Source organism: Melanerpes formicivorus, unplaced genomic scaffold (assembly GCF_026170545.1).
Source record: "Melanerpes formicivorus ecotype bairdi unplaced genomic scaffold, bMelFor1.0.p_v2 SCAF_498, whole genome shotgun sequence".
NCBI lineage: Eukaryota > Metazoa > Chordata > Aves > Piciformes > Picidae > Melanerpes > Melanerpes formicivorus.
In genome coordinates this window covers 53,011-70,623 of record NW_027142850.1, presented here as the reverse complement: position 1 = coordinate 70,623, position 17,613 = coordinate 53,011, and the positions used below count along the sequence as shown (strand labels likewise).

The window sequence follows — 17,613 nt, the reverse complement described above, 5'->3', positions numbered from 1 at the left end:
GTGCCAGGACAGGGACCAGGCTGGATGGGGGCAAAGGGGCAGGTGGGATGGAAAAGGGTGAGAGTGGCAGGGCAGTGAAGATGTGACAGGGCCCAAGCCTGCAGAGATCCCTTCTGGCTGTCCAGAAGAAAGAGCTCTGCTTGAAACACAGGGCCAGTCTGAGAGGAGAGGCAAAGCCTCAGCAGCACACCCTGCTCTGCCCCTCAAACCTTCAGCTGGGAGGTGCAAAGATGGAGAGGAGCTGGCACTGAAAGCCCTATCCTGGGCTGATCCCCAGCAATGTGGGCAGCAGGTCAAAGGAGAGGCTTTTGCCCCTGTGCTGTGCTCTGCTCTGCTGAGACCTCCCCTGCAGTGCTGGCTCTCAGGGCAGGTCTCAGCTGTCTTTCCCTTTGCTCTCTCCCTTTGGGGTGAAGACCTCAGAGGAGCAGGGCACCCCAGCCAGAGGCCATTGGAGAAGGGAGAAAGGCAGCAGCAGCCAGGAGGCTGTGAGGGGAAAGCAGAGCTCTGGCTGTGGCAGGAGAGATCTCCAGGGACCAGCCACAGGACCCCCCAGACGTGGACACCCTGCCCCCCCCAGAGAGCTGTGCCAGGTGAGCTGTGAGGGAGGAGGGATCCCTCTGCTTCAGGGCCAGCTTGCCAAGGAGGTTTCCCACCCCAGCTCCACCATGGCTCCTCCTGCTCTCCTTTGCTCCTCAGCAGTGCCTGAAGGTTCCTCTTTCCCTGCCAGGCTCAGCAGCTACCGCTGGGTAGTGCCTGCCCAGGGCCAGGTGGTGCTGCAGGTCCACTTCAGCTCCGCGCTGCTGGGCAGCTTTGAGCAGAGGCTGCACTTGGAGCTGCTGGGCACCAAGCGCCCCTACCAGCTGCACTGCAGGGGCACCTGCCTGTACCCCAGCATCAGCCAGGAGCCACGGTAAGGCTGGCCCCTGGGGCCGTCCCGCTCTGCTGCCCCTGAGCTCAGAGCTGAGACTCTGCCCCTTGTGCCCCTGGGACCTGCCTGAGCCCCCCAGCATCTCTTGCCGTGCTTGGAGCTGGGCAGCGGTGCTGTGCCTCGGCCAGCACTAAGAGTTCAGCCTTTGGGAGCAGGTTTTGTGCTCAGAGAATCTCCCAACTCTTCCTTCTCTCTGTGCCAGGGAGGTGTTTCCTGGCTGCAGGCAGAGCAAGGCAGCTGATGCCATCATCTCCAAGCAGTATGTCCTGAGCACGGGGATGTTCCACTTGGGGCCGCTGCTGTGTGCCCAGGCAAGAGACAGGTAGGTGCTGCCCAGCCCCCAGCTGTGCTGCTTGCAGGACCTTGTGCTTCCAGGAACATGCACCCAGGGGCACGATTCAGGGCAGGCCCGGGCAGAGAGCTGGGGGTTTGGTGGCTTTGAAGGAGCACAGCTGTGGCAACTTGAGCACCTAGCAGGCACAGGAGTGCTGGGGGGGATGGAGCTGATCTTCCTGCCCCCTGGGGGCTTTGGTGGCCAGAGCCAGGTGCTGCTTGCAGCCTGAAAGCAGCTTGGGGTCACTTGTCAGCCCCCATCTCAGCTTCAGCAGCTTTGTGCTGTTTGTTTCAAGTGCTGGGAGCTCTGTGGGTCAGCCTGAAGGAGCAAAGGAAGTTTTTCTGCTGAGGGACTGGAAACCCTCCGTGAAATCTGCAGTGTCAGCAAGACTTGATGGTTGGAGCTGCTGTTGGGGGACAAGCACCTGCAGGGCAGGGCAAAGGGGATTTCCATTTTCCTGATCCCCACTGCTGGATAGAGTCTGGCCTTAAAATAATGTCCCTGTAGCTGCTGGCATCTTTCTGTTTTTCACTTCCCTCTTCTTTCAGCATTAGGAATGGAGGTTTGTCTGCAGGGGAGCTCTGGAGAGCTGGTGGCATTCTGACACCCCAGGGAGGGTAAATCAAAAGAGTTTAAAAACCAAAAGAGGATTTGGCCAGGCTGAGGCATTGCCTTTTTTTGACCTTTTCCCACCAACCTCTGTCCCACACCTGAACCAGGAGGTGTTTGTTAACTCTGGGATTCCTCTTGGGAAGGAATCCTTTTGCTTTCCCGCCCTCAGCCTCAGGCTCACCCAGGAGCTGGGCCCAGGCAGTCTCCTGGCTGCTTTGGAAGAGAGAAGCTGAGCTCTCTCCACACTTTTCTGGGAAGCCTGCAGGGAGGGAAAGCCAGCAGAGGAGGGGAGGAATCCAGGTGCCTGCTGTGCTTCTGTTTTGCCAGGCACCTTTGAGGTCCTGGTTTGTCGAAGGCCTCTTGAAGTGGCCTGTGCACACCTCTGGGGTGGAGACACCAAGTGTGGGCTGGGCATCCAAGGAAGCAGGGAATGAACACAGGCAGCATGCAAGGTGTCCCACATGAGCCTTTCTCTCAGGCTGCTTGACAGAGCTCCCCTGCAGCCTTTGCCCTTTCTGTGGCCAGCTCCAAGGCTGTGCTGCAGGATGACAACTGCGAGCAGCTCTCCATCTGCAATGTCAGCCCCTGGGAGGCAGAGCTGCACTTCTCCTTTGAGAGGGGTGGCAGTGGGGGCACCTTCCTCTTGGAGCCTGCCAGCATGCAGCTGGGACCTAAGGAGAAGCAGGTAGGAGACAGGCAGGTGGGCCAGGGAGCAGCAGCAGAGCCCAGGAGCTGCCCCTCCTGCTCACTGAATGTTCTTCTGTGCTTCTCTTTGTGGGGCTGGGGCCAGGAGCTGAGCATCTGGGCATACCCCACTTCACCTGGCCTGGTGGAAGACAGCCTCATCTGCTGCATCAAGGGCAACCCAGAGCCAGTGGTCTCCCACCTGTGCTGCCAAGGGGTGCAGGTGAAGCTGGGGGTCAGCCCCAGGCAGCTGCATTTCAACAGGGTGCTTCTGCACAGGTCAGTCAGGCCAGGGGCACTCTGCTGGGGGTGGCTCTGCTGCAGCTTCCCTTTCCTCAGCTTGGAGGCTGGGCCAGCAGCCCTCTTGCTCCCAGCACTTGCCAGCCTCTTGCTCACCGTTCCTTGCTGGCTGGGATGTCCCATGACAGTCCCCAGCTCTAGCCCCCCAGCAGTGGGGGCCCTGATGCATTTGCTGCTCCTCTGCTGGTGCAGAGAGAGTGGCTCTGGCTCTGGCTCTGCCTCCTGTTGGATCCCCTTCTGCCACCAAGCTCTCCCTAGGGCCTCCCCTCTCAGGCTTGTGGCAAAGAGCAAAACCTGCAGGGTGGTTTCAGCCCCATGGGGAGGGCTGCTGCCAGCGGCAGGGCTGCCGCTGTGCCCCTCAGCAGCTGGCACTGAGCCTTGGTGTCTCCGCAGCCAGCACAGCAGGAGCCTGCTGCTGCGGAACAGCTGCCCCCTGCCGGTGGCCTGGAGGCTCAGCGGGCTGCAGAGCCTCGGCGAGGGCTTCTCGGTGCGGCAGAGGCAGGGCACGGTCGGGCCCCGCTCGGAGCTGGCCGTGCAGCTGTGCTTCAGGAGCACCAAGGCTCTCGGCGTGGAGAAGAAGCTCCGCTTGGAGGTGAGGGGACAGGGCCCTGCCTGGCAGAGCTGGGCAGAGTGCTGTGGGCCCTGGGGGATGGAGGCTGTGTCTGAAGGCAAAGAGGGCCAAAGGATGAGCCCTGAGGAGATTCCTTTGAGCCCACATTGTCTGGGCCCTTAGCACCAAGGGACCCTCACTGAAGGATGCTGCTTATGAATACCTCAGTGCTGAGCAGGAGCTGAGGGTGGGGGGCAAGAAGCTGGAGCCAGGCAGTGGTGCCAGCACAGAACAAGGGGGAAGAGGCAGGAACTGGAAGCCAGGAGGCTCCAACATCTTTGGTGTGAGGGTGCTGGAGCCCTGGAGCAGGTTGCCAGGGAGGTTGTGGAGTCTCCTCCTCTGGCTATTAAGGCTTTGTCCCCTGGGGTTTAGAGGCTGCATTGCAGTGAGGCTGCTGCCTGCTAAGAGAGAGTTGGCTGTCATTGCCACCTGCTCTGGGACACCTCAGGACTCTTGTGGGTGTTTGTACATCACACTGCCTCCCAGGCTGGGTAAAGACAGCTGCTAGAGACAAGGACTCCTCTTGTTTAGCAGGAACACTGAGGAGAAGGACTTTAGGGTTTGCTTCTTGCTGCCTCAGGTTTCAGCTGCAGAGAATGTCCAGGGTGTTGTTCAGGTGGAGAGCATTGAAGTTGTGGCTGAGGCCTAGGAAGTTGCTCTGAACATCACCCTGCCTGAAGGGCAGTGGCTGGCCCCAGAGCAAAGGAGTTCAGCTGCATTGCATTGCTGGGGCAAGTGGGGGGTGGGATGGGATGGGATGGGATGGGATGGGATGGGATGGGATGGGATGGGATGGGATGGGGTAGGATGGGGTGGGATGGGATGGGATGGGACAGCAATGCAGGCCTGGCATGGATCCATGGCACAGGTCTCTTGCCAGCTGTGTGGAGTAAAGCACTGCCAGGTCACACAGTGCCTTGCCTCTCTCACACCTTGAAGTGTGCCCCTTTGAAACACCAGGGGTGGGAACAAGCAGCTGGCAGTTCCTGAAGGCTCAGTACAGCACATCAAGTGGTTGATCTGTGCTTGGAAGCAAGGAGGTAGAGGCTGAGCTCCTTGGCTGCTAAGCCCTACAGATCCTCTCAGAGTGAGAAGAGCAAAGGGCAGCAAAGCAGCCAGAGAAACCTTGCAAGGCTGGAGACTTGCTGAGCAGAGCTTTGTCCCACCTGAGCTCTCCCAGTCTCTGTCTCCTGACTGGGTGCAGCCTGCAGCAGCTCCAGCATCCTCCCCATCCCTTCCCTCGCTCTGGGGGTGTCCTGCAGGTGCAGATGGCTGTGTGAACTTTGGAGTCCTGGAGGTCCTGGGGAGTGCCAAGCAAGTGCTGACCCTGAGGAACCAAGGGCAGTGCAAGCTTGCATACAGGTTGGTCCAGCTGCCTGCTCTGGGAGTGCCTGGGGCCAGCACCTGCCCAGGCCTGCAGTCTGCTCCTGTGGCTAGAAGCTGTTCCCATGCTGGCTGCCTCATGGTGTGTGTGACCACTGGGACTGTCCTGAGCTCCAGGCTCCATTGCCATGGAGAATCCAGCCCCAGCCCAGCAGTTCTGCACAGCTCAGCAGGCACCATAAGGAGAGCCCCTGGGCTCTGGGGTGCAGTAAGAAGAGTGTGGCCAGCAGGTCAGGGGACATTCTCCTCTGCCTGTCCTCTGCCCTAGGGAGACCACCTCTGGAGTCCTGGCTCCAGCTCTGGGCTCCTCAGTGCAAGAGGGAACCACTGGAGAGAGTCCAGCAGAAACTAGAAAGGTGCTGAGGGGCCTGGAGCAGCTCTGTGAGGAGCAAAGGCTGAGAGCCCTGGGGCTGCTGAGCCTAGAGAAGAGCAGCCCCAGAGGGGAGCTGAGCAATGCTCAGCAGGAGATGAAGGACCTGTGGCAGGCAAGAGGTTGGAGCCAGACTCCTGACAGTGGTGTCCAGGGACAGGCCAAGGGGCAGTGGGCACAAACTGGAACCCAGGAAGTTCCATCTGAGCAGGAGGAGAATCTTTGCTGTGAGGGTGCTGGAGGCCTGGAGCAGGCTGCCCAGAGAGGTTGTGGAGTCTCCTTCTCTGCAGAGATTCCAACCCCCCCTGGCCCTTGTGCTCCTGGGCAAGCTGCTGTGGGTGCCCTGCTTTAGCAGGGGGCTTGCACCAGATGATCCCCAGAGGTCCTTTCCAAGCCCTCCCATGCTGGGGGTCTGGGATTTTGTGCCCCTGAAGTTGAGGCCAGTCCCTGCTGAGCTCTGCTGCTGTCCTTCCAGGGCTAAGTCCTTTCTCTTCAGGAGACTCTTCAGAGCAGGAATGAAAACGCTGGGGGTGGAGGGGAGCTGCCAGCACTCAGCACTGCCTGGCTCTGCCAGGGCCTGGGGCTCCTAAGCACAGCAGAATTCTTTGGTTGGTTTTTACTGGTCCCATGCCAGGTCCTGGCTGTGCTGCTGGCCCCTGGGCTGTTCACTGCAGAGATCTTCTTCTCCTTCCCTCCCCAGGTTCAGGCTGCGCCCCACAGACCCCGGAAGCCGTGACCTGGCCTCCCACCTCACTGTGCAGCCCCAGCAGGGCCTGCTGCCTGCCTCTGAGCATCCTGTCACTGTCCAGCTGCTCTTCCACCCCCAGAGGGAGATCAGCATTGAGGACAAAGCCATCCTGCTGTGCCAGGTGAGCTGCCTGGGGCAGGCAGGGTGAGCACAGCTGGGCTGAGGGGGTCAGGAGGACATGGCTGTGCTGGAAAGCAAGCTTTAGCTGGGGAACCTTCTGTTATTTGCACACAGCAAAGGCTTTCAGAAGCCAGTTCTGGCCCTTCCAGTGCTGGAGGGGGCCAATCCAAAAGCTGGGGACAGACTTTGGATCAGGGCCTGCTGGGACAGGACAAGGGGTGATGGTTTGAAACTAAAAGAGGAAGATTCAGCCTGGATAGGAGGAAGAAATGTCTGACACTGAGGGTGGTGCCAGCCTGGCCCAGCTTGGCCAGGGAGGTGGTCATTGCCCCATCACTGGAAGCACTGCAGGTCAGGTTGTTTGGAGCTCTGAAGCACCTGCTCTGCCCTCAGCTGTTCCTGCTGACTGCAGGAAAATTGAGCCAATGACTCCTCCAAGCCAACCCATTCCATGATTCTAAGAGGGGCTGAAAATGCAGTTCTGGAGAAGGACTTCAGAGCAGGGGGATGAGCTGATGGGCACCTGGGCTGTGGCCACAGGCCAGAGCCAGAGGTTGGGCTCTGCTGGATTTACCAAGGCCTGCCCTGGTTGCAGGTGCTGGAGCCCAAGCTGAGGGCAGGAGGGGAGCCCATGGCCAGCATCCCAGTGAGGCTCTCAGCCAGAGCTGTGCTCAGCCAGTACAGCATCAGCCCTGCGGCGCTGCTCGACTGCGGGGCCATGGCCAGCGGCACCAGGAGGGCCTGCAGCTTCCTGCTGCAGAACAGAGGCCTCCTGCCCTTCCAGTTCCTCATCTGCAGAGCAGAGCAGGCTGCAGCTGAGCCCACAAAGAACAGGTGAGAAGGCCTGCAGCAACCTTCCTGCTGGAGGAGGCCCCACAGCAGGGCTGGCGTGTGGCAGGCAGCCAGGACACACAACCAGGCTGCACTGTGAGTCCTGGGGCCAGGCTTGGGCCCCTTACTCCAAGAGCATTGAGGTGCAGGAAGGTGGCCAGGGAAGGACAACAAAGCTGGGGAAGGGTCTGGAGCACATGGGCTGTGAGGAGCAGCTGAGGCACCTAGCATTGTTTAGCCTGGAGAAGAGGAGGCTGAGGGAAGCCCTTCTGGCTCTCTACAACTCCCTGAAGGGAGGCTGGAGCCAGGTGAGGTTAGTCTTTTCTCCCAAGGAACAACTGCTAGGACAAGAGGACACAGCCTCAAGTTGTGCCAGGGGAGGTTTAGGCTGCACATGAAGAACAATTTCTTCCCCTTGAGGGCTGTCAAGGCCTGGCCCAGACTGCCCAGGGCAGCGGTGGAGTGCCTGCTCCTGGAGGGGTTTCAGAGCTGTGGAGAGGTTGGTGCTGGTCTCCTCTCACAGGTAATTAGTGACAGGGAAAGAGGGAATAGCCTCAAGCTGTGACTGGGTAGGTTCAGACTGGGCATCAGGAAAAACTGTGTCCCAGCAAGAGTGGTCAGGAGAGGAATGTGCTGCCCAGGGAGGTGGTGGAGTCACCAAGCCTGGGTGTGTTTGAAGGTCGTTTAGATGTGGTGCTTGGTCTGTTCCAGCCCCAACACCTCTGTGACTCTGTGAGGTGTGGTGCTGAGGGCCATGGCTTAGTGGTGACCTGTAGTGCTGGGGTCAGTCTTGGCCTTGCTGACCTTAAAGGTCTCTCCCAACTAAACAAGTCCATGTTCTGTGAGCCCTGGGTTATTGTCTGCCTGTGCAGTTGGCTTGTGAGCAGGGAGGAGAGAGATGCCACAGAATCCTCCTGCTCATCCTCATGCAGCTGCTGCTGGAGCCCATCTGCCCATCAGCTACAGCCACAGGTGGTGCAGGGGGCTGTGAAGAGCAGGAGGACTTTCTTCCCTGGGGAGGAAGGTTTGGCTGTGGAGAAGGGCAGGAGGAGCTCAGCCTGAGGGATGTTCTCTGCTCTCTCCTCTGGGTGCACATCAAAGGAAGTTCTCCGACTCCCACAAGCAGGGGAGCTCCAGTGGAAGGTCTGCTGCAGCCAAGCAGAGCAAGCCCTTGCTGCCAAAGGAAACCAAGCCCTCTGTGAAGGTGGGTGGCTCCTGCTCCCCAGGACAGGCTCCTCCACTGCTGTGCCCAGGCTGGGGGCTTGTGCCATGGCATGGGACACGGGCTGCATGGGGGAGACCCATCCTCTGCCAGCCATGAGCAGAGGAAGGAGCTGCTCAATGCTGTGCTCTTGCTCAGCCCTGGAGCTGTGGGGCCAAGGGGAAGGGATCTGTACCTGGTAGCTGCTGGCCAAAACAAGGCTGTGAGTGCCACAGCTGTGGAGTGTCCCTGCTGAACTCCCAGTCCAGGGACAGGAGATGACCTTGCCTTGCCTTCTGCCCAGTCTGCTCTCCTCTCTGATGGTTTCTCACAGTTCTCTCTGCTCTCTTGTTTCACACTGGAGGCTGAAGGACCCCAGCTCCCACCTTCACCCTTTACAACCCAGCTCCTTTCTCTAAGCCACTCAGGCTAGGCCTGCACATCTCCTTAGCTTGTTCATCTCATCCTGGGTTGTGCTCTGGGCCGTGGTGTCATCCCTGCCTGCCCTGGGCCCAGCTGGAGGCCAAGGCCCAGGGTCCTCCTTGCTGGGATGCTCAGAGTGAGGCTGTTTGCCATCAGCCTCTGCTGGGACTCTTTCTGCAGGCTCGCCTCACCCTGGGCATGTTCACAGTGTCCCCTGCCTTTGGCTCCATCCTTCCTGGGGAGCAGCAGCTGGTGACAGTAGATTGTGCTGCGGAGCTGCCAGGGCCGTGCCAGGAGCAGCTGCTCATCGACATCAGCAACAGAGACCCCGGGGACAACCCTCTTGGCATCCCCTACACCCTGCTGGCCGAGTCCTGCCTTCCAGGTGAGTGCTGCCCACGGGTTCCTGTGGCCAGGCTGCTGCTGCTCGGCACCCAGCCTCAGTCCTGGGACAGAGCAGACAGCCTGAGCCTGACCTTGCATCTCTCTGCCAATCCTCAGAGGTTCTTGCCAAGCCCACCAGTGGGAGAGGCTGGGAGGGATGCATGGAAGGATCAAAAGAAACCCTTTCAGACTGAGGGTGCCTGAGCTCCATCCTCACAGGCAGCTCCCCCAGCCAAGGCTGGGGTTTGCAGCTCCCTGGGCAGAAAGACCTTCTCAGAGGCCAGCAGGGGCAGGGCAGGTCAGCAGGAAGGATTCTCCATCCTCAGCCCTCCCTCTGCTCTGCTCACAGCATTCCTGGCTGATGACCTTGAGTGCATCTTTGAGGGGCATCAGATCTGCAGCAGCAGCAACCTCTGCCAGGTCCTCCAGACAGTGCAGGAGCAGCAGGGGCTGTTCCTCACAGATGAGAACAAGTTCATCTTCACCAAGCTCCTGGTTGGGCACCAGGCCACGGCACGCTTCAGGATCTGCAATGTGAACAGAATCCCCTGCCATGTGCTCCTCTCCAGCAAACCCAGCCCCAGCAAGGTAAGAACAGGAGGCCTTGGGGAGTCTCTGAAGGCTGTGTGGCATCTGCCTTGTTCTCCAGCTTCCTTGCTTCCTTTTGCCCAGCCTAGTGCAGCTCAGGGCAGGTGACAGCTGGGCTGCATTCAGTGTGTCTCAGGCAAGGTTTTAGCTCCAGGCCCCTGGGGCTTTGGAGTGAGACCTGAGCCCTTCTGAACATCTCTTGGAAGCACAGGCAGAGGAGGAGCTTTTCCTCAGCTTTGAGCCAGGGCTCCAAGCAGACCCTTTTGGGGTGGGGTTGGTCTCCTCTCAAAAGGAATAAGTGCTAGGACAAGAGGACATGGCCTCAGGTTGTGCCAGGGGAGGGTTAGGTTGGACATGAGGAGCAATTTCTTTCCCTTGAGGGTTGTCAAGGCCTGGCCCAGGCTGCCCAGGGCAGAGGTGGAGCCCCATCTCTAGAGGGATTTCAGAGCTGTGGAGCTGTGGTGCTGAGGGCCATGGTTTGGTGGTGACCTGGCAGTGCTGGGCTCAGAGTTGGACTTGATGATCCTAAAGGTCTCTTCCAACCCAAGCCATTCTCTGCTTTCCTTAGGCTCCCTGCTCTTTGCCCCTTCTCTTTAAAGGCCAGGGGCAGGTTCTTTGCAGGGTTTTCCATGCAGTCCCCACTTCCCATGTGTGCTGGGGCTCTGACCAGCACTGAAAGCAAGCTTTGCACTCCTGGGCTTGATGGCAGCCCCCTGGGGCAGCACGGCTTTGGATTCCCCCCCTGAGACAGATGGAGCCTGTCTAGGGAAGCCAGAAGGGGGCCACACTGTCTGGGGCTGTTCCTCATGATCCTTGTATGGGTGAGACAGCAGCACATGGAGAAAAGTTTCCTCCTAACAGCCTTCTCTGGGCTTCCCCAAGCTGAAGAGCCACTCTGGCCAGGTGTTTGAGGTGGATCCTGTCCGGCTGTCCATGCCCAGCTGCTCCCAGGCCTTTGCCACGGTCACCTTCACTCCACGGAAGGTGCAGAGCTACTATTGCACTTTTGAGGCCTCCCTCGATGTCCACACAAGGTAACTCACCTCAGGAGAGCTTGGGAGGGGACCTTCCTGATGGCTTCTAGCTCTTGGAGTAGCCTTGGGTAGAGTACTCAGCGTTACAGCATCCCAGCAGGGAGGGGCTTGGAAGGGAGCTCTAGGGATCATCCAGCCCCACCCCCTGCCTGAGCAGGGCACCCACAGCAGCTTGCCCAGGATCCCCATGGCCAGGGGACTGTGGAATCTCTGCAGAGAAGACTCCCCAAGCTCTCTGGGCAGCCTGCTCCAGGGCTCCAGCACCCTCACCTCCAGGATCCCCTCTGGGGCTGCTCTTCTCCAGGCTCAGCAGCCCCAGGGCTCTCAGCCTCTCCTGCTGACAGAGATGCTGCAGAGAACTCAGAAGCTGTAGCTGCGAGATCCAGCAGAGCCGGGGAGTCAGTGCCCTGCTGTAGCCTGCAGCAGTGCCTGTGAGGGCAGTGGGACATTGACACTGGCCCAGGGTGCCCAGAGAGGTGGGGAATGCCCCATGCTTGGAACCATGCCAGGTCAAGTTGGCTGAGGCTCTGAGCAAACTGCAGGAGTTGCCAAGGGCCCTGCTGCCTGCAGGGGGCTTGGACTGGATGAGCTTTCAAGGTCCCTTCCAAGCCAAAGCATTCCAGGATTCTCTGATGCCAAGGAGCCAACAGGGAGTGGATGAATCAGGAAGCAATGGAGCTGTGTGCAGCTTCAGCTGAGCTGGAGAATGCCAAGGACAGAGGATTGTTTCCATGCCCTGAGCCAGCTGCCCTTGTTGCCTCCTTGTTCCTGTGCTCAGGAGGTGATCTGGTGGATCTCCTGGGGTGCATGAAGATCTTTGATGCTAAAGGAGCCATTGGATCCTCACTAAAAGACCCCAGCTCTTCTGCCCTAGGCCCTGTGTGTGTCCTGGGCCTGCCCTGCCCTTGCCCAGCCCTTTAGTAGCTGAGCTGGGAGTGGATCCATCAGTCTGCTGCCCTAAGGAGCAATTCCTGCTCTGAGCCTCTGTGGAGATCACCTTCCCTGCTGGGGTCACTGATTTGCCCCTTCTGCCTTGGACACCTTTTCCATGCTCTGCTCATGCTCCTTGCTTCTGTCTCACCTCAGCACAGCCAGGGAACCTGCCCCATGGCCTCTGTCACCTCCTCATGTCTCTGCTGCCCTGCAGGGCTCCTCTGAGTGAAATGGTTTGAACTGGTGCTCTGGGAGGCTCTGGCTCTGCAGAGCAGATTCCTCTTGGATGGGACTGGGTGGAGAGGGGCAAGGGGGAGCTGTGTCCTGGGGGCCAGGAGCCCCAGGCAGGGGAAATGCAGCAGGTGGCCCTGGCTCCACTGCTTGCCAAGTGAGCAGTGGCTCTGCTGCCCCTCCCCTGCAGCCCTGCAGCAGTGAGAGCACAGAGCCTGAGCTTTGAGATCAGCGGCGAGGGGAAGCTGCCGGAGGTGAGGGTCCTGCGCCCGGCGCTGAAGGACAGGAGAGGGAACCCCCTGCTGCTCTTCAGGAGGCTCCTGCTGGGGGCCTGGGAGAAGCTGCCCCTGCTCCTGCAGAACTCTGGCCCTGTCCCTGCCCAGGTGAGCAGCTGCTGAGGGAGCTCTGCTCTGGGAACAAGGCTGCTGCTGGGCAGGAGAGGGCCCAGCGCAGCCGGTGAGGGTGGGCAGGGGCCCCACTGCTCTGCAGGTGCCCTTGGAGCCCAAAGGAAAGCCTTGGCTTGTGCTCAGAGCCCCTCTGTGGCAGGAGGACGACCTCCTGAGCTTCTGCTGTGGCAAAGCAGTGGGCAGAGGCTCGTGCCTCAGCAGCCCTTCACTTTTGCCTCCACCTCCTTTGCAAGCTCTGCTGCTGTCCTTGCCAGCCTTGACCCAGCCCTGGGCTTTGTGTTTTCCCTGCCTCAGGGAACAGCCTGGGAAGGGGCCTCAGAAAGTCTGTTGGAAGCCCCTGGCTGACTTCTGCTTGCCAGGAAGGGAGTTCCTCTGGGAAAGGGGATTTTGGGACCTTCTCAGGGAAACACAACTCAGAGAGTCAGGCTGGAGCCTTCCTGTCCTGCCTGCTTCTGTTTCCATCCCCTCCCAGTGTCTCTGGATGCCTGGCTTTGGGCTGGTTTCGCTCCAGCCTTGTGCTCAGAGCTGTGTTGGAAGGGGGGCAGCGTGCTGGGCTCCCCGTGGTGGAACAGCAGCAGTGTGGGCTCAGGCCCTGGGCCATGCTGTGCCCACCCCAGTCTGGTCCTGCTCTTTTCCCAGGTGCTGCTGGACCTGCTGGATGAAGAGGGAGTTTTCTTCTTGAAAGCCAGGCCCAGCACCAAATGCCTCTCCCAAGCTGTGGGCATGAAGGACTCTGCTGGAGAAGGTGAATTCATCACCCATGAAATGTGGTCACTCACAGAGGGAAAACTTGTGTCCTGCTGCTGGCTTGGCCAAGCAGCAAGCAGCTGTTGGCCATAGCTTGTGTCCTGGGGCTCTCTGGGGCTGTTGCACATGGACTCTTTGCAGGGTTGATTTCTACCTGGCAAGCTCTAGGAAGCTTTTCCATTCTTATGGAGGTGGTGGGTTGAGTCCTGGGGGGGGGTAACACCACTTCAGTGGAGCATCTGAGGTCTGTGCTGCATATGGGGAGTCCCCAGCCTGAAGGGAGGCTGTCCCTGAGCTCACAGCCAGCCAGCAAAAGCCCAAAGCACTCTGACTCAGCTGTGCTTAAGGCAGGAGCTATCTGGCTGCAGTTTGAGCCAGAGCTGAGCACTGAGCTGAGCTTAAGACAACTAACAGGGATGGCCCTGGTAGTGTCACAGCTTTGTGACCATGGGAGGAGGGTCTGGAAGCACTGGTGAGCCAAGCTGTGCTTAGAGACAGCTGGTTTTCAAGCTCCTGTTCCTTTTCTGGAGCATGGAAATGTTTGCAGTGCCTCACCTGTCCCTGGTGTCCATCTCTGTGCAGAGAGGAAGCCCCACACTGCTTCCCTGCTCCTGCAGCGTGGGCAGACAGCAGAGTTTGAGGTGGTTTTCAAGCCCACCCTGGCCCAACGCCTGGAAGGGAAGCTCCACCTGTCCGTGCTGGACAACCCCTCTGAGACCACCATCAGGCTGCTGGGGGAAGGCTATGGAGATGACTTCACCCTGGACAACATCCAGGGACTAGTGGCAGACAGGGAGGAGCAGAACCTCCCTGAGAGCAGCCTGGAGGAGGACAGCCTGGAGGGTAAGAGGAGAGGCTGCCAGGGTGTAGCAAGGAACCTCCAGGGCTGGGCACACCTTGTGGCAGCACAGGGCTGGCCCAGATTTAGCAGCCAGCTGCTGTCACCTTTTGTAGCCTGCAGAGCAGCCTTGCTTGGGAGCCCCAGGGAAGGTGCCTTGTCAAGGGAGAAGTTTGCAGGCCAGCAGGGAGGGCTCAAAGAAAGCAGCTTTTGATTGAGGAGCTCTAAAAGGAGGTCTGCCAGCCCATGGGGTGCTGTGAAGAGCACATCTGATCATTTGTGTCCTCTCTGGGTGGACTGCTTGGTGGCTAAGGAATTGGTTGGATAGTCACAGCCAGAGGATAGTGATCAACAGCTCAATGTCCAGATGGAGACTGGTGTCCCTCAGGGGTCCATGCTGGGCCCAGAGCAGCCCTGCAGAGAAGGACTTGGGGGTGCTGGAAGGTGCAGATCTGGAGGTGAGCTGGCGCTGTGATCTCAGCCCAGGCCCAGACATGTCCTGGGCTGCATGTCCCAGGGGAAGGAAGGCTTGGAGAAGGTAGAGCTGGAGTCCTGTGTGTCTGTGGGGGGCAGAGGGCTCTCCCCTCATGCTGAGAGCTCTCTCTCTCATTGCCAACAGCTCACCCAGGGGATCACATCCAGTTTGGGTTCTGTCCCGTTGGCACCCCCTGCACCGTGACCTTCACCATCGCCAACCGCAGCAGGGGGCAGGCCCTGCGCTTCCAGTGGCTGCCTGAGCCTCCCTTCCACTTCTGCCCCCAGGTGAGCTTGGTTGTCTCTGCTTTTCCCTGCTGCTCAGACCCTGCCTGGCAGCTTTCTGGGAGCCACCACGGAGCAGTGAGAACCCCTTTCAGTGCCACCTAGGAGATGCCACCCCTGGCTTTGCTGGGGCCAGAAGAGCTCCATGTTGTGGGACATGGCATCTTTTGGTGGTGTTCTTCTCCATCAAAACCCAGATAAATCCTCAGTAAGATGCAGTTTGACACAATCCCAGCATGGTGGGAGTTGGAAGGGACCTCTGGGAGTCATCTAGTGCAACCCCCCTGCCAAAGCAGGGCACCCACAGCAGCTTGCCCAGGATCACAATGGCCGGGGAGGTGTGTTTGAATCTCTGCAGAGAAGGAGACTCCACAACCTCTTTGGGCAGCCTGCTCCAGGGCTCCAGCACCCTCACAGCAAGGAATTTTCTCCTCTGGCTCAGATGGAACCTCCTTGGTTCCAGTTTGTGCCCCTTGCCCTGTCCCTGGGCACCACTGAGAGGAGTCTGGCCCCATCCTCTTGTGCCCCACCTTCTAGCTCTTGATAAGCTTTGAGAGATTGTCTCCCAGGCTGCTCTTCCCCAGGCTCTCAGCCTCTCCTCACAGAGGTGTTGCTGGCACAGCTGCTCCCCACGCCCACAGCCTGTCCTGTCCTTGCCAGTGATCCCAGGTTGGTCTTGGCTCTCTGCTTCTCCCTAGGTGGGACACCTCCATGCTGGCTGTGCGAAGGACATCACAGTGACCTTGCAATCAGAAGTTGAGGTCACCTTTAAAAAGCACCCAGTGAAGTGTCAGGTGTCCAGGATCTCCTTCCAGCTGCCACCAGAGGAGGTCCCTGACTGGGATGACAGCCTGCATGCCATCAAGTGGGTGCATACCACAAGGGCCCCAGGTGCCACCTGGCCTGTCAAGAAGAAGGTGAGAAGCACAGCAGCAAAAGCTCCCTGAGCTGCCACAGGAAGGTCTGCTGATGGCAGCAGATCTCCATCTCTGCTCCTCCTGACAGTGAATCCACCCCTGAATGGGAACCAGCAGGATGTGTTAGAGGAAAGGATGCTGCTCAGGGATCTGAGGGCTCAGACAAGATGGGGAAGTCTCTTGGACAAGAGAGGCCAACCCTAAACCAAGAGCTGAAGTGTTGCAGTCTGTGTTGGATGGGAGCTCACAGTTTTGAACCCACTTGCACAGCATGGTGGGGGTTGGAAGGGACCTCTGGAGGTCATCCAGTCTCAACCCCCTGCTAAAGCAGGGACACCCACAGCAGCTTGCCCGGATCACAATAACCAGGGGGGGTTGAGATCTCTGCAGAGAAGGAGACTCCACAGCCTCTCTGGGCAGCCTGCTCCAGGCCTCCAGCACCCCCACAGCAAAGAATTTTCTCCTCCTGGTCAGATGGAACCTCCTGGGCTCCAGTTTGTGCCCCTTGCTTCTTGTCCTGTCACTGGGCATGACTGAGAAAAGAGTCTGGCCTCATCCTCTTGCCCCCCAACCTCCTGCCCCCCACTTTAGCTGTTGGTCAGCACTGAGCAGATCTCCATTCCCTGGAGTTCAGATCTGGTTTAGATTCAGTGCCTTTGAATTCCCAAGGAGTTCAATCCCCTGCTTCTTGTTTTGGGTGCAGAGCAGCAGTAGCAGCACTCTGCTGTGTGTGCTGCGGAGCCCCCCAGCGCCCTGGGGCTGAGCTTTGAGCGTTGTCTGCACTGAGCAAGGCAGCAAAGCTGGCCAAGGGTCTGGAGAGCAGGGCTGATGGTTGGACTCGACAATCATCCAGGTCTTTTCCAACTCCAACACCCTCTGCTGTTGGCTGTGGGGATCTCAGCAGCAGCTTCTGCTTTGACTTTCCTTGCCCAACACACTTCTCTTGGGTGATGGCTCTGCCCCAGCTGCTGAACCACTGCAAGACCTGGAACCCAAATCGTTTTGCCTAGCAGAGGCAGAGCAGTCAGAGACTTTCCAAATGAGTTCACTCCCACCCCCAAATGCCCCTTCCCAGCCCCCAGCAGTGTGGTGGCTGCCCCACACCAGACATCTCTCCGGAAAGTCCTTTGTCCTAAAAAGAGTTTCCAGAGCTGTTCATTCTTGGGGTTCTCCACCCACAGCCTCCAGGAGGGAAACTGGAGGCTGCTAGGTTTATAGGGGCCAGGAAAAGCAAGGTCAGGCACTGGTACCCAGTGGCAGTTCCCACGTGTGTGCTTGCAGTGCTGGCGCTGCTGGCTTTGGCCAGCAGGTGACACACAGCCTACAGCAGAAGGGTCTCCTGCTGCTGTCTTCATGGGATGAGCCATGGGAATGTCCTTCCTAGCCCCTCTGTGTGGCTGCTGTTGGAGGCTCCCTGATCAGCCTGGCACTCAGGGCCCTGCTCAGTGACTCTTCTCTTCTCTTTGCAGGTGCTGGAGCCAGAGGCAGAACCAGCTCACACTGTCTTGGAGAGCAGCAGCCGTGAGGTGCAGATTTTCCTCAGCGCTGTTGTCACTGGCTCGGGGTGTGATGAAGAGGTTATTAATTAATATGAAACACAGAAATATTAATTGTATTAATTATTAAAATAATTAATAACCACTATTTGATGTACATATTCTAGTGCACAGTTGTGCAATACATCCCATAAGTGGTTTAGTATTTATCATTTGGACTCCATTGGAATATTTACAGAGTTAATTTCTATGAATCTAAAGAAGGGTGCAATTCCACTGCTTGTCCATCAGATGGCGAGTTGATGGGACATTGGCAGCTGCCTAACTCTAGAGAGAGACATTACAATGCATCAGAGGTTACTTTGCTAGACGTGGGTGCTTTGAACCAAATGTTAATGAGTAAGTGGAAAGCACGGGGGAAGATTCACTGTGTCCTTTGTTGTAGCAGTCTGCTGTCACCGGGCTGGCTCCTGACTGGTCCAGATGGTGACAGTGGGGGGCAGCCTTCTCCCTCCCATGGCAGCAGAGAAGAGATGGAATGTAGGCTAGCTGGCAGGCAGGTTCCCTTGGCAGGACTGTGGCAGCTCCCTTCAGATGGCAGGGAGCGGTCCTGTGGGATCGGCCTGGCAGGGCCGGCAGGGCTGGTCCCAGGATGGGGTCGGCCCTGTGGCAACGACCTTCGGGGCCGGCGTGGACAGCCCTGGGGAGGAAGTGCGGCTGCATGAAGCAGCGACT

General features: G+C 58.7%; 2 long non-coding RNA genes across 2 annotated transcripts; both read left to right on the top strand.

Annotated features, from left to right (window-relative positions):
- Positions 1-6,049: 6,049 nt before the first annotated feature.
- LOC137460062 (uncharacterized) lies at positions 6,050-8,870 on the top strand. The gene is made up of 3 exons (XR_010992632.1): positions 6,050-6,090; positions 8,022-8,124; positions 8,725-8,870. It is a non-coding gene; the product is annotated as an uncharacterized lncRNA (long non-coding RNA).
- Positions 8,871-14,340: 5,470 nt separating this feature from the next.
- On the top strand, positions 14,341-17,093 carry LOC137460061 (uncharacterized). The gene is made up of 3 exons (XR_010992631.1): positions 14,341-14,468; positions 15,164-15,382; positions 16,852-17,093. It is a non-coding gene; the product is annotated as an uncharacterized lncRNA (long non-coding RNA).
- The last annotated feature ends 520 nt before the right edge of the window (positions 17,094-17,613 follow it).